The following is a 15,097-nucleotide window of genomic DNA, read 5'->3' as shown; positions in this document are numbered from 1 at the left end:
GCACCGAAGTAAGCCACGCCCTAAAGGGCTCCAGCTTCCTGGCTACCTGCTTAAGAGCACTGGCTGCTCCTGCAGAGGATCCAGTTCAGTCTCCAGCACCCATGTGGAAGCCGACAACAGTCTGTAACTCCAGTTACAGGTGATCCAATGCCCTCTTCTGGACAATGTGAGCACCGGGCTTACACATGCTACACATGCAGACAGGCAAAACACCCACAGACATATGCTCACAGTTCCTAAAATTTTTTTGTTGTCAAAAGGCTGTGGTTTCTTTTTTTAAAAATGTCTTAAGATAGTTAATATTTGTTCATACAAAACAGGTTTTCTGTGGTCTTGCCAAAAACAGCATGTCTGGCTTTTTCTCCCACAGATCCTTTTTGAACCTCAACTTGTCCGTCTTTCAACATGGCAAGTCTAGAAAAAAAAAAATCAAGGTCAAATGAGGAAACTGGGCAAATGGTTTTCATCTGGCTTCTGTGTTTGACCACCAACTGGCAAAGAGTGGTAGGAAAGCCGAGCAGAGGATAAATGACAGGGTAAGGAACATTTTTGATGACAGGCCCAGACTCCCGTACAGAAAGCAGGTCTAAGATTTATAGGAAATGATGAGGTAACAAAGTCCAAATGCTGTGGACAGACTGAAACCAGTCCAATAAAAAGGCCCCGTGCTTGAAGTCCTTCTGGCGGAAGGTCTCTGTCAGCCACGTCTGTGCCTGATAACTGCACCTGTGTTGTAAGCCTGGAGAAGAGCGGGTAACTTAAAATAAATGAATAAATAAATAAAATACCTTCATCAGATATGCAAACCTCAGAAAATGTGTAACTTCAGCGGGGGGTGGGGGAGAGGAAGTTTCGATAATTTCAAACTGCTTAATTTGGGGATGACTTTGGGGGCTTGGGGTTTGGTTTTGTTTTATTCTTTCATTTATTACATTCTGACGGCAAGTTTCCCATGCCTCCCCTGCCCCCATCTCTCCCCCGACTTCCTTTCTCCCCCAGATCCATCCCCCCCCCCCACACACACACATCTCCCCTCAGAAAAGAGCAGGCCTCCCAGGGACATCAACAAGCTACAGCGAGACCATCACATCTAGGCTGGACAAGGACGCCCAGTAAGGAGAAGGCGGCTCCCACAGAGTCAGGGACAGCCCCTGCTCCCACTGTTAAAAGAGTCCCGCTAGAACATCAGGCCCCCACAGGCTCCCTGATCTCTGCCAGCCCACATGAGTCCTGGTCAGTCGATTCTGTGGGCAGTGTTCCCCTGGTGTCCCTGACCCCGCTGGTTCCTCCTATCCTTCCTCCCCCCTCCTCCACAGGACCCCCTGAGCTGCATCTATCATTTGACCGTGAGATTCTGCATCCGCACCCATCAGTTGCTGGATGAAGTCTCTCTGATCTCTCTGGTGACAATTATGCTAGGCTCTGGTCCCAGAACATTCTGTAGGTTGAAGATGTTGTGGCTGGGTTAGTGTCCCAATCCCTCTGCGTCAGGCCTTGCCGGGTTACAGAAGATGGCTGCTTCAGGCTCTGTGTCCCCCGTTACTGAGAGTCTTAGCTAGGGTTACTCTCATAGATTCCATGGACTTTCCATGGCACTAAGTTTCCCCCTTGACCCCCCAGTTCCAGTCTTCTCTCCCAGTAGCTTCTTCCTCTTATTCCTAACCCCAGCCCACGCCCAGTCCACCAATGAAATCTCTTCTGTTTTCCCATCCCAGGGAGATATTTTCATCCTTCCTTAAGCCCTCCTTGTTACTTAGCCTCTCTGGAGCAGAGGGTTGCAGCGTGGATAGTCTTTCCTTCATAGCTAACATCCACTTCGGTGAGTACCCGCCATGTTTGTCTTTCTGGGTCTGTGTTAACTCACTCAGGATGATTTTTTTTTTCCATTTCCACTCATTTGCCCACAAATTTTATGATGTCCTTGTTTTTGACAGCTGATTAGTACTCAAATGTGTAAATGCAGCACATTTTCTTTATCCATTCTTAGGTTGAGGGACATCTAGGTTATTTCCAGTTTCTGGATATTATTAATAAAGCTGCTATGAACATAGATGAACACGTGTCCTTGTGGTAGAAACCTTTGGGTTTATGCCCAGGAGTCGTATAGCTGGATCTTGAGGTAGATTAACTTGCAATTTTTTGAGAAGCCACCATATTGATTTCCAAAGTAGCTGTACAAATTTGCACTCCTACCAGCAATATAGGAGGGTTCCCCTTTCTCCACATCCTCGCCAGCATGAGCTGTGTCTTGTGCCCTTGATCTTAACCATTCTGACAGGTATGAGATAGAATCTCAAAGTCATTTTGATTTGCATTTCCCTGATTGTTAAGGACGTTGAACATTTCTTTAAGTGTTTCTGGGCCATTAGAGATTTCTCTGCTGAGGAATCTCTGTTTACATCTGTACCCCATTTTTTAATTGGATTATTTGGTTTGCTGATGACTAGTTTCCTGAGTTCTTCATGTATTTTGGATATTAGCCCTCTGTCATTTGTGGAGTTCGTGAAAATCTCCCATTCTGTGGGCTGCCATTTTGTCCTATAGACTGTCTTTTGCCTCACAGAAGCTTTTCAGTTTCATGCAGTCCCATTTATTAATTGTTGGTGTTCTGTTCAAGAAGTTGTGCCTGTGCCAATGTCTTAAAGGCTATTCCCCACTTTCTCTTCTACCAGATTCAATGTTTCTGGTTTTGTGTTGAGGTCTTTGATCAACTTGGACTTGAGTTTGTGCAGGGTTATAGATATGGTTCTCTTTGCATTCTATATGCTGACATCCAGTTAGACCAGCACCATTTGTTTAAAATGCTTTCTTTTTTGTATTTTATATTTCTGGCTTCTTTATCAAAAATCAGGAGTCTGTAGGTGTGTGGATTTATGTCTGGGTCTTTGATTCCATTTGAATGAACAGCATGTCTGTTTTTGTGCCAGTATCCTGCGGTTTTTATTACCACAGCTCTGTAGTACAGTTTGAGATAAGGGATAGAGATACCTCCACAAGTTTTTTTTTTTTAATTATTATTATATAGGATTGTTTTAGCTCTCCTGTTTTTCGTTTGTTTGTTTGTTTTTCTGTATGAAGCTGAGTATTGTTCCTTCAAAGAACTGTATTTGGTATTTTGATGGAGATTGCATTGAATATGTAGATTACTTTTATTAGGATGGCCATTTTCACTATGTTAATCCTTTCAATCCATGCACATGAGACATCTTTACAACTTCTGATATCTTCTTCAATTTCCTTCTTTAAAGACTTGAAGTTTTTATCAGACAGCTCTTCCACTTGCTTGGTTAGTTACTTCAAGGTATTTTTATATTATTTGTGGCTATTGTGAAAGATGTAGTTTCACTAATTTCTTTCTCAGCCATTTTGTCTTTTGTATACAGGAGGACTACTGATTTTTTTTTTTTAAAGTTAATCTTCTACCCAACCACTTCACTGAAGGTGTTTATCAGCTGAAGGAGTTCTCTGGTTGAATTTTTGAGTTCGCTCATGTATACTATCATTTCATCTACAGATAGTGATACTTTGACTTCTTCTTTCCTAACTTATATCCCCTTGATCTCCTTTAGTTGTCTTACTGCTCTAGCTAGAACTTCAAGAACTATATTGAATAGATATGGAAAGAGTGGAGAGCCTTGTCTTGTCCCTGCTTTTAGTGGAATTATTTTGACTTTTTCTCTATTTAATTTGATGTTGGCTTGCTGTAAATTGCCTTTATTATGTTTAGGTATGTCCTTTGTATCCCTGATCTCTCTGAGTCTTTTATCATGAAGGTAAAAAATTTTGAATTTTGTCACAGGCTTTTTTAGTGTCTAATGAGATGCTCATGTGATTTTTTTCCTTTCAGTTTGTTTATATGGTGGATTACATTGACAGATTTTTTTCTTTATACATTGAACCATCTCTGGCATGAAGCCTACTTGATCATAGTGGATGATATTTTTTATGTGTTCTTGATTCAGTTTGTGGGTATTTTATTGAGTATTTTTACATCGATGTTTATGAGGAAAATCAGCCAGTAATTTTCTTTATTTTTGTTATATCTTTGTGTGGTTTGGGTTTCAGGGTGACTGTGACATCATAAAATGAGTTTGGCAATGTTCCTTCTGTTTTATTTTGTGGAATCATTTGAGGAGTATTGGTAGAGTTTTGAAAGTTTGGTAGAATTTTGCACTAAAACCATCTAGCCCTGGGCTCTTTTGATTGGGAGACTTTTGATGACTGCCTCTATTTCCTTAAAAGTTATAGGTCCAGTTAATAGTTTATCTGATCCTGATTTAATTTTTGGTATGTGGTATCTATTGAGAAAATTGTCCATTTCTTCTAGGTTTTCTGATTTTGTGAAGTATAGGTTTTTGAAGCATGACCCAATGATTCTTTGGATTTCCTCTGTGTCTGTTAGGCCCCGCTTTTCATTTCTGATTTTTGTTAATTTGGACATTCTTTCTGTGTGTTTTAGTTAGCTTGGATAAGGGTTTGTCAATCTTGTTGATTTCCTCTAAGAGTCAGTTCTTTGTTTCATTGATTATTTGCACTGTTTGTACTGTTCTCTTTGTTCCTATTGTATTGATTTCAGCCCTCACTTTTTGATTATTTTCTTCTGTCTACTTCTTTTGGGTGTGTTTGCTTCTTTTTGTTCTAGAACTTTCAGGCGTGCTGTTAAGTCACCAGTGTAAGATCTTTCTGATTTTTTTATAAAGGCTATGAACTTTCCTCAGCACTGCCTTCATTATGTCCCATACATTTGGGTATGTTGTGCCTTCATTTTCACTGACTTTTAGGAAGTCTTTAATTTCTTTATTTCTTTTTTGACCCAGTAGTTGTTCAGTAGAAACTCGTGTTCAGTTTCCATGAGTTTGTAGGTTTTCTGTTATTTCTGTTGTTGTTGAAATCTAGCTTTAATCTTGCATGGTGGTCTGATAGGATACAGAGGTTTTTTTTTAATTTCCTAATATCTTTTGATACCTGCATTGTGACTGGGTATGTGTTCAGTTTTGAAGTAGATTCCATGAGGTGCTGAGAAGAAGGTATATTCTTTTGTGTTTGAGTGAAATGTTCTGTAGATATCTGTTAGGTCCATTTCATTCATAATATGTTAGCTCCATTATTTCTCTGTTTAGTTTTTGTCTGGATGATCTGTCCATTGGTGAGGGTGGCTCCCACTACGAATGTGAGTTCAATGTGTGAGTTAAGCTTTAGCAATGCTTCTTTTAGGAACGTAGGTGCCATTTCTTTTGGAGCAAAAGTGTTAAGAACTGAAATGTCATCTTGGTGTATTTTTTTCTTTGATGCATATGAAATGTTCTCTATTTCTTTTGATTAATTTTGGTTGGAGGTCTATTTTGTTAGATATTAGAGTAGTTACACAAGCTTGCTTCTTGGGTCTATTTGCTTAGAAAATCTTTTTCCAACCCTTACTCTGAGGTAAGTTCTTATCTTTGATGTTGACGTGTGTTTCTTGTATGGAGCAGAATGATGGATCCTGATTTGTTTGTTTGTTTGTTTGTTTGTTTGTTTTTTCCCATTCTGTTAGTTTGTGTCTTTTTATTTGGAAATTGAGTTCATTGACGTTGAAAGAGCTTAATGACAAGTGATTGTTAACTCCTGTTATTTTGATGATGGTGGTGGTAGTGAGTGAGTGTGAGTGTGTGTGTGTGTGTGTGTGTGTGTGTGTGTGTGTGTGTGTGTTTTGGTTTTGCTGGTGTGGAGTTACTTATTTCTTACATTTTCTTGGGTGTAGTTAACCTCTGTGCATTGGAGTTTTCCCTCTAGTATCTTGGTAGTGCCGAACTTGTGGATAGATATTGTTTAAATTCGGCTTCGTCATGAAATATATTATTTTCTCTATCTATGATGACTGAAATTTTTGCTGAATATAGTAGTCTGGGCTGGCATCTGTGTTCTCTTAGAGTCTGCAAAACATCTGTCCAGGCCCTTCTGGTTTTGAGAGTCTCCATTGAAAAGACAGGTGTAATTCTAATAGGTCTGCCTTATGTATTACTCGGCCTTTTTCCCCTTAAACTTTTGATATTCTTTTACAGTTTTGATTATTATGTGGCATGGAGACTTTCTTTTCTGGTCCAAACTATTTAGTGTTCTATAAGCTTCTTGTACTTTTACAGGCATTTCCTTCTTGAGGTTAGGAAATTTTTTTCTATGATTTTGTTAAATATGTTTTCTAGCTTTTTTGAGCTGGGATTCTTCTCCTTGTTCTATTCCTATTATTTTTAGGTTTGGTTTTTCACAGTGTCCCAGATTTCCTAGGCGTTTTGTGTTAGGAATTTTTTAGCGTTAACATTTTCTTTGAGAGATGAATCTATTTCTTCTATCCTGTCTTCAACACCTGAGATTATTTTACCTCGTTTTCTGTTGATGATGCTTTGTTTCTGGAGTTTTTTACTCAATTCCTTACATTTTCCATTTCCAGAATCCCCTCAGTTTGTGCTTTCTTTATTGGTTCTATTTCCATTTTCAGGTCTTGAACTATTTTCAGGATTCTTCACCTATTTGTTTGTTTTCTTGACTTTCTTGGCATTGTTTAAGGGATTTATTGATTTCCTCCAATTTTTTGTTTGTCTTTTTTCTGAACTTCTTTAAGGGATTTTTTTTTTCATTCCCTCTTTAAGGACTTTTATCATCTTCATAAAATTGGTTGTTGGGTCATTTTCTTTTGCTTCAGATGTGTTGGAACATTCTGGTTTTGCTGTCTAGGACAGCTGGGCTCTGGTGGTACCATATTACCCTGGCATTTAGGCATCTGAGTTTGGGGTGATTGTAGGCCTAGGTGCTGGTTTCTGAGTTTGTCTTAGTTTGGGTGTTCTTAGCTCGGTTTCTGTTTCCTCTTTGGTCTTCTCGCCTTTGTGGCCTGGATTTCTACAGCCAGCATGACATCTGATCCAGTAGGGAGTTTTCAGCCAAGTTGGAAGCTGGGCTTCTGGCAGCTAGTTTGGTCTTTGGTGCAACAGGGAGTCTCTGCTTGAGTTGGGGAGTGGGATAAGGTGATGAAGAGGGGAGTGAGGATTGGGGGCCCTGTGGGAGTGAAGGCTGTCCACTGCTGGGCCACCTATCTCTGTTATCCAACATCAGCTGTGATCTCTGGTTCAGCAGGGAGTCTCTGTCTGAGTTCTCCCATCTGTTTCTCTGGCCCGCTTGGCCTGCACCTGTTCTTCTGAGTAGCATGGCCTGCTCCTGGGCACTGGAAGTCTGCCTGAATTGGGGCCTAGGAACCAAATCTAGGGAGTGGGGCAGTTCAGCCAGCAGGGGGGTTACTCACCTGTCCTTCTGACTGGTGTGGCCTGCTCCTGGGTATTGCAAGTATGCCCAAGTGGTGGGGGCACACAGCAGGAGGGAACAGCGGTGGGGTGGGGTAGGGAACAGGGGGGAGGGGAGCTGTGGAGTGGGTCTTTAGGAACCAAATCTAGGATCTAGGAAGCGGAGGAGTTCCTCGGCCAGGTGGGTCAGGCGCCTCTTCTGACTGGTTTTATTTTTACAACAGGGTCTTTCTATATAGCGCAGACTCCTCATCCCCCTGAACCAGCCTTTCAGAGTGATGGGATCACTGATATGTGTCCCCACACTTGACTTGAATATATATATATTATAACCTATGTTTTAATCTACTTTTAAGGCAGCTAAATCAATTGGAAGAGAATAGAAAGTTTAAAGGAGCCTGGCTTCTGACTTCCCAGGCCAAAAAGATAATTACTAGAATGTAAGGAGAGAAAATAAGAGCCCCTGTAGAGACTGCCGATGAGAGAGCGACCAGCGTGAGAGGTAAAAGGCTGTACCGAGGGTATTTGGTTGGTTTGATTCCTATCTTGAAAACTGCTTTTTGGCTAAATCTATATTGCTTTATTTAAAGCTGAAAATTAAAATGAGAAGTGAGAAGGAAGACAGGATCAAAGACTTCAGTACCTCAAGTGACCCCCTGAGCACTTGCCGCAGGGGTCTGCCCTTCTCCCTGGAGTTAAACCCAGCTTGACAGAAGCAAACAGTTGCCCCATCCCACACTCCGGAAGCCGTCTGGAAAGCACCGAGGAGTCATCTTACGTTAGCAAAGGCAAGCTTGCGATGAGTGAGTTCTGTTCGCAAACACCACCTTCGGGTTTGCAGGGAGAAATGCACGGGGATTGCCAAGAGCAGGAGGCTCCGGGGGAGAAACCGGGGCTTGACCTTTGAAGCGCCGCGCATGGCCCGCCAGGGGGCGCGCGCGAACCGCCGCTGGCGCCTTACGCGGGTGGGGGCGAGGATGCCAGTCGCTGTGGCAACCGGGGACGCCCGGGCGGCGGGAGGGGGCTGGGAGGAGGAGGAGGAGGAGGAGGGAGGGCGTCCCTGAGAGCCAGCTGCCCGCTGCCCGGGGAGGGTGTCAGGAGAAAGCTAACATCCTTTCGTGACCTCTGACTCCTTCCAGCCCGTCCCCGAAGTCTTCCCAGGGACCCGACACCCGGTCCCGCTGGTTTGGGGTGATGGGCTTGGGGTTGGGCCCTAGGGTTTTGCCCTCGGAGCGTTCGTTGTTCCCGGACAGTTAGGAACTGTTGGGAGGGTTCTCCTAGGCGAACTCCTCTTTCACCTGGAGACAGGGATAGCTGACGCCGGCGTGGTGGCCGGCCTGAACTTCAAGGTTTGTAACTTGCAGGCTGTCCTCACAAAGTCGCTAACTCCTCGGGGTAGAGGTGGTTTCGGGGACCTGAGGATCCATGGGGAGCACGGGAGGGTCGGGGGAGAGGCAGGACATTAAGTGGCAGATGCCAGAAATGGGCAATTTGTGCGTTTTAAGTAAGGTTCGTCTCTTGTGAGCATTGTTCTACTCCAGCACGATTGCTCATCCCGTCTTTGCCTAACTTACACTAAGTTTTGCTCTAGGTTTGTAGGTGGTCCCGGTGAGTCTCGGGCATCCTCTTGGAATCTTAACCACACCCACGAGGGGGACTGCGGCCATGCTTCCCTTTCGGGTGGCAGTTTATCACGCCACCATTTCTTCAAGGCCTTTGAGTATTTGTAATAGTTCTGAAACGAGGTAGAAAAGACGGAGAAAGAAACTGGGCAGGCAAGGGGGGAGGGGTGTTAGACAGGACCAGAAACTGGTCTGAAGTTGAAAAACTTAATGGATAAACAGGGGCCCCACTTCTCCTTCCTTCTCCTAGTGTTTCCCATTGGTTCCCAAGCTGGAAACTGCCAATTGAACGAAGACCTCGCACCCCCTTGAGCTCCTCCTCAAGGGCAGTGCCCGGTCCAGCGCAGTAGGACCCTCCCCGGTGGCAACCCATGGATTTTAGTTCCCTGGTGCTACAACAGCCATCAAAGCAGAACACGTGATTTCTTCATCTATGAATGTTCTGGATTCTTATAACCGTTCTAGTTTCACACGGTTGTGACAAATACCTTGACCAATAGCAATTTAGGGGAGCAAAAGGTTTACTTCAGCTTACAGCGGTAGGGTCCATTGTTGAGGGAAGTCACAGCCGGGAAGCGTGGTGAAGCGCTGCTTACTGGCTGACGGGGTTATGCTTAGCTAGTTTTCTGTATAGCCCAGGACTACCTGAAAAGAGAACTGGGCTGCCTCACCCCGCAGTGAGCTGGGCCCCCCCTACATCTATATGATAATGTCCCACAGATCAATATGACCTGCAAAATCACTCAAGAAGACTGAGCTCTCTAGGCAACTCTAGGCTGTATCAGGTTGACAGTTGACTGTAAGACAAGCACCTTGGTTGTTTCCACATTCTTTTTTTTTTTTTTCTCCATAATCCCCGTCTGATGCAGAAGGAGTTGAAGTGATGAGGAAATAGGGAAGGATGCCCTATCTAAGAAAAAAAGAAGAGGAAGAGGAGGAGGAGGAGGAGGAGGAGGAGGAGGAGGAGGAGGAAAGGGAAAGATTTATTTCTGTGAAGACAAAGATAAGGCTGGACATTCCCTAGAGTATATGACGCTTGCACGTAGTCCCTTAGCACACAACCTGGCCCCTGACCCCTGCTTATGCTCCTTAGTCACAACCATAAATGCAGTGTGCGTGCTTCCATTATTCTCTTCCTGGTTATGTTGTATGTTTGTGAAATAGCCATTTGATACTGTTTTTCTGTGGAGATATTTAAACCGAGGGTCAGGAGGCATTGGCAAAAGTGTAGTCCTGCTGACTTAGAGAAATGGGGATGGCGTAGTTCTTCCCAACCGTTTGCTATTAATAAATCTGAATCGGAAGCTAGACCATGCTGAAGCTTAGAATCTAGAAGAATTTGGGAACTGTGGTTCAAACATGTACCAGTGACTAAACATGTACACTGACAAGGAAAATGCAGCTGGGAAGGGGGCTGGAAGCTCGCTGAGCAGGGGTGAGGCCCTGGGTTTGAGTCCCTGTAAAAGGAAAGCATCACACACAGAACCAGCCACCATGAGATCCAGGCTGATGTCATTCGGCTAGATGCTCCCAAACACGTGGATCTGAAGAAGTGGCTCTAATGGTTCTTTTCTCACACTATGTGGGATTATGTACATAAAGTCTATACAAAAAGAGGTAGGAAGTTTTTAAAAATAATTTTAGATGGTATTTCCACTTCTAAAAGAATTTAAGTAAATTAGTTTTGTTTGAATGCGGGAGTGCATTTCTGATTCTGTTAACAGTGCGTTCTGGTGAGACAGAAAACCACCTCCTTTTACGTCAAACAAGCATTCCTGGCATAAATGAACACTTGAATTCCAAAGGATGTTGCTGGGATGGGGAGATGGTTCCTGTATAAAACATTTGCTATGTGAGCATAAGGACCAGGGTTGAGCTACCCAGCCTCATAGAGATGGTGGGTGAGCAGGCACGGTGTAATCCCAATGTCTGGGAGCTGGGAGCAAGGACAGATCCCAGAACACCCTGGCTGGCTGGACCAGCTGAATTAGCAAACTGGAGGTCGCCGTGAGAGACCCGCCTCCATATATAAGGCAGAGAGCAACTGAGGAAATACCCGCCGTCAGCCTCTGTCCTCTACACGTGAGAACACGCCAGCTCACACACACACACATCTACACACATGCCATCCATCCATACACAAACAGAACAATGATTTGCAAAAAGATAAGGTATGTAAACAATTTTGCTTTACAAGTTTAGAGCATACACATTTTAGCAATGAAGTAAAGAAGTAAGGAAAACGAAGTAAATGTGCGTGTTTTCGGGGCACTCATTCACAACAGCGTCTATTGAACATCCGGGACGTAACAGGCTCACAGGTCTGTGTATCTTCCCAAAGTCACAGGCTTGCTGAAGTATTACTCTTCAGCATTAAATGAGATGGGTGCCATGAATATATTTAAATGTGTGTTGCTGTGCAACCAACATTATAATGACTTCTGCATCTTTTTAATTGCTCTTTACTTAGCAAGACTCCTGGAAGTGTTGCTACTGTTGGCTACTGCTGTTTTTCAGTTTCCAGCTTACTGCCACATGAGCCCAACTACCTCTAAAACAGGCCCCTAACCCTACAAATTAAAGAGATTTGAAGGGGTGTGTACCACGATTAAACATACATTTCTACAGGACATTCCAGTTGGCAAACTCACTGTTGGATGGGAAAGAACCAGAGGAGGGACCAATGGGAGTTAGCTGCGGAAAATGGGAGGAGAAACCATGTAAGAACGTTACAGCAACAAAAAAAGAAAAGAAAAAAGTTATTTCTGCTTACCTACCACTTTTTTTGCAAATGAAACATTATGGCAATTGTCATCTTTAACTAATATCTATTAATTACATGTTTTCTCTCCCAATAGGCTCTCTTTCAAAACAGCTAATAATTCATTGCTAATAATTAGGTCAGTCTCTTCCATTTCACTCTCTATTGATGGACACTAGTCAAGCAATGTCAGGGGCCATTTCATATGTCCAGGAAGGTGCTCAGTCCTGCCATGGAGACTGTTTAGACAGGAATACACTCCGTGCCTATCGGTGATTTTACAAAGCCAAGGTTTGTGGGATAGCAGTCCATTAAAAGATAATCATGCTTCCACTTTTACTACATAAACTTCATTTTTCACTGGGAAGCACTGGAGAGAATATTGTTTTGAAACACTTTCTGTCAGGGAAAAGAACTGTGGCACAGGAAATTTCAGGCTCAGGAGAGCCTGGAGACCAGAGTCTTTATGAGCCAGGCTGTTCTCTGCTCACAGTCCACTGTGAGTCACAAAGTATCCAAACTCCAGCAGGCAAGTAAGCGCAGACATGCACTCATTTCACACAGGCATGAAACGTGTCACGTTTTGGGTGACCATCAGAACGACACTTGAATAACTACTCCACTAATCAGTCAGTCTCTCCTTTTCCCTCCCCCTCTCTCAGGTTGCTGGTTGTTTTGTGTAAGGTTTGCTTCAGAGTATGCCTCCTTGTAGCTCTGTGCCTCCATCTTGTTTCTTCTCCGTTGTACAATTAATGACCAGGAAACATCCTAGCCACAAAGCATGCATACATCTGCAAATTAAACATTCATTTGTTGGGAATTAAACTGGATGAAGTCTTCCTGGAGATAACACTCACTTTGGAAATAGTCTTTCACCCTTTGCTGAGGTAGAAATGGTCAGCAACTGTGGTTATGAATGTCCCCACTGTCTGCAGGCCATCAACAAATGCAAAAGGACCCTTTGAGGTACAGTCAGCAGTCCAATTGTCTTGCTAATTTTCTTAAAAGGCTTCAAAACAATGGCAACATGCAGTACTGTTTATGCATGAATTACTCATGTTTTAGTGGCTTGACATTTTCCCTCATATTATGTTACCTCTGTGGTAAGCTGCAGTTAAATAATTGTACATTCAGAGATCTAAAAACATAACAGCCTCGTGCCTGAGGTAATTGAACAAGATGAAGTCATGTGTTCTCCAGCACCAAATGGGGAATACTAGAGGAGACCACAACACTTGATCTTTTCCATATGACTCAGAAGGAGATTAGTCTTGATTTGTTTCAACTTTTAAATAAAATATAGTAAAAAAAAAAAAGTGAATAAATTATTGCCTTAAAATGAAACATCAGCATGCTTTTTGTATAAAGATGAAAATTCTTATTCTATGGTTGAAAATAACACAAAAATTCAGCATGGCATCAGGAACAAAGAGAACCAATTTTTCTTAGTTGATATATATTTTTTTTACAACTATGCAGGTATATTGGTACATTTTGGAGGATTCAAGATGGTGGCGACCAGCACGCACCATAACTGAGGGGCAGAGGATCTGAAACTCCAAAACTGGTGAGTGGAGGGGCAGCTGAAGCCAGAACATCAACATTGAGGCTTCCTGGGCAAGAGGGGACAACCTCAGTTGAGACCATTTACATCCAGGTCACCCGCAGACTTCTCTGGGGACTGAGAGTGGCGAACATTTGATCCCCCGAATTCCCCTTGTCAAGTCTCCCTCCTTGGTGAAGGTGCTCTACAGTGCCCACTACTCCTAGCACAGAACTCCCTGCTTGGTATCTGAGACAGAGAAGATGGGCCTCCCAGTCCCTCGGCCACCCAGGTCTGGGGACAGCTTTATGGGTTCCTCAGGGCCTCCTAGCAGTCATCTGTACCATCCTCCCGGTTCTGCTACTGTGGCTGGACTCCCCGTGGACCGCTATACCAGCCCCTAAGTTCTGCAGCTGCAGCACCACTGAGCTGACAGATCTCCTATACTCGCATTTGCCCCGGCAGGCCCCAATCTCAGAGTAGAGAACAGGGGGAACCCCTGTGGTTTACAATGAGACCTGCTAGAGAGGGAGTGCTTCTTCAAGTGAGCGTGTGCAGAGCCCCAGATCCAGGGTCCCTCTACCCTAGCAGCCAGACATCGGATCCCTCCCACCCACAGCCCCACTGTGGGAATCATAGGGATTCTTGGGACAGTGTTCTCAATATTGAAGCCCCTGCTCTGTGGTTCTACCATAGAGTCCAGGCAAACAACTTCTGGAACCCAGACAGATCTGAATACCAGAAGGACAATATGACTGGCCTGTAGGCCACTGAGGTATTCAGGGAATCTGCACACGTACATTGTGCCTGCAAACAGTGCCAGCGCCCGCACCCCCTCCTGTGCCTGCACATATCCCCCTGCCCCACATTCCAGGCATCTACACTCTCTAGCAAGCACCATGTCCTTCAAGGCATGCCTCCATGCACATACACACGCTTGCTCACCCACACTTGTGCACCTGCATGGGCCTATGGATATTCTTCCCTTAGATACAGCTGAAACACCAATGCACACACTCAAACCAGTGAACCTCTCTCATCTTCCTGAAGAATACTCCAGACACCAGAGAAAGACGAACCCAGGCTGAAGTACAGACTCCAGGAACAAACAGTGAAGGATACAGATAAGTAGATGGCCAGAGGTTGGCGTAAGAACACACCCAACAGAAATCAGGACATCATGGCTTCACCAGCAACCCCCCAAATCAATGGATATTCCAGTTCATCAGAATTACAGGAAAATTATTTTAAAGCTATGCTTATCCAGAATTAGAGGCAAATAAAGAGGAAATGAACAAAACTCTCAAAGAAATACAGGCAAATGTAGCCAAACAAATAGAGGCATAATTAGTGGCATATAGACAAGAAAGAAACAAAAAAATAGAAACCATCATAGAAAGACCGGAATCCACATTCAAACAGATGAAGGAAATGGTGCAAAGCATGAAAACAGAATTAGTATCAATAAAGAAAGCATAGAGAAACCCCTGGAGCTGGAGAACTTAGAGAAAAGATCAGGAACCACAAAGGTAAGCATCACCAATAGAAGACAAGAGTTGGAAAAGAGAATCTCCGGTGCTGAAGATACTCTTGCAGGAACTGATACTTCTCTCAAAGGAAAAGTAAAATTGGAAAAGTTCCAAACACAAAACAACCAAGAAATCAAGGATGACATGAAAAGACAAAATCTAAGAATAATAGGAATAGATGAAAAAGAAGATTCCAGGCTTCAAGGTCAAGAAAATCATAGAAGAAAAATTTCCCAACGTAAAGAAAGAGATGTCCATAAACATACAAGAGACCTTCAGAACACCAAATAGACTAGACCAGAAAAGAAACTCCTCATGTCACATCATAGTCAAAACACTAAATCTATAGAACAAAGAAAAAAATATTAAAA

The sequence above is a fragment of the Psammomys obesus genome, unplaced genomic scaffold (genome assembly GCF_907164565.1).
Source record: "Psammomys obesus unplaced genomic scaffold, mPsaObe1.curated_primary_1811, whole genome shotgun sequence".
Taxonomy (NCBI): domain Eukaryota; kingdom Metazoa; phylum Chordata; class Mammalia; order Rodentia; family Muridae; genus Psammomys; species Psammomys obesus.
This window is presented reverse-complemented; position numbering follows the sequence as displayed.